At 32.3% G+C, this 576-nt stretch overlaps 1 long non-coding RNA gene across 2 annotated transcripts in view; it reads left to right on the forward strand.

The window, feature by feature from the left end:
* Window positions 1-576, forward strand: part of LOC106877281 (uncharacterized) — a 107,476-nt gene that overhangs the window by 29,598 nt on the left and 77,302 nt on the right. The gene's annotated exons all lie outside the window — the stretch shown is intronic.

Here is a 576-nt window from a genome sequence, read left to right on the forward strand (position 1 = left end):
TCTTTCTTTCTCTCTTTTATTCATATATTTTCACTTTTGCGATCTTTACTAGGCTGCATTTAAATCTTTTAAAGTTGATAGACTAATTTTTGCTGCAGTGTGAAGAATAAATATTTTGTGATAAAGAATAAATAAACGTTTTTATCGATAGATTTACGCTAGAAATATTACAAAAAGAAATATTTTAGAGTGCGGTGGCTTAGTATAACAGATACATAACTAAACTGAAAACAATCTCCAATGATTACACACAAACACACGCACACACACACACGCTTAAACATAGATGTTTAAGCGTGTGTGTTTGTGTGTGATTGTGTGTACCTGTGTGTCTGTGTGTGTCTGTGTGTCTGTGTGTCTGTGTCTGTGTAGGTTTGGTAGAACAAGCAGGATAAATAAAACTCAAGTATAAATTATTTTGTCTTCTCTTATAGGTAGATGTTACAATGAGACTTGAAGACGAGAGTTTCGAGTATGGCGTTCATCAAACTTTATCATTTGATATTTATATATATATATATATATATATATATAGAGAGAGAGAGAGAGAGAGAGAGAGAGAGAGAGAGAGAGAGA

This window comes from Octopus bimaculoides, chromosome 9 (genome assembly GCF_001194135.2).
Source record: "Octopus bimaculoides isolate UCB-OBI-ISO-001 chromosome 9, ASM119413v2, whole genome shotgun sequence".
NCBI classification, from domain to species: domain Eukaryota; kingdom Metazoa; phylum Mollusca; class Cephalopoda; order Octopoda; family Octopodidae; genus Octopus; species Octopus bimaculoides.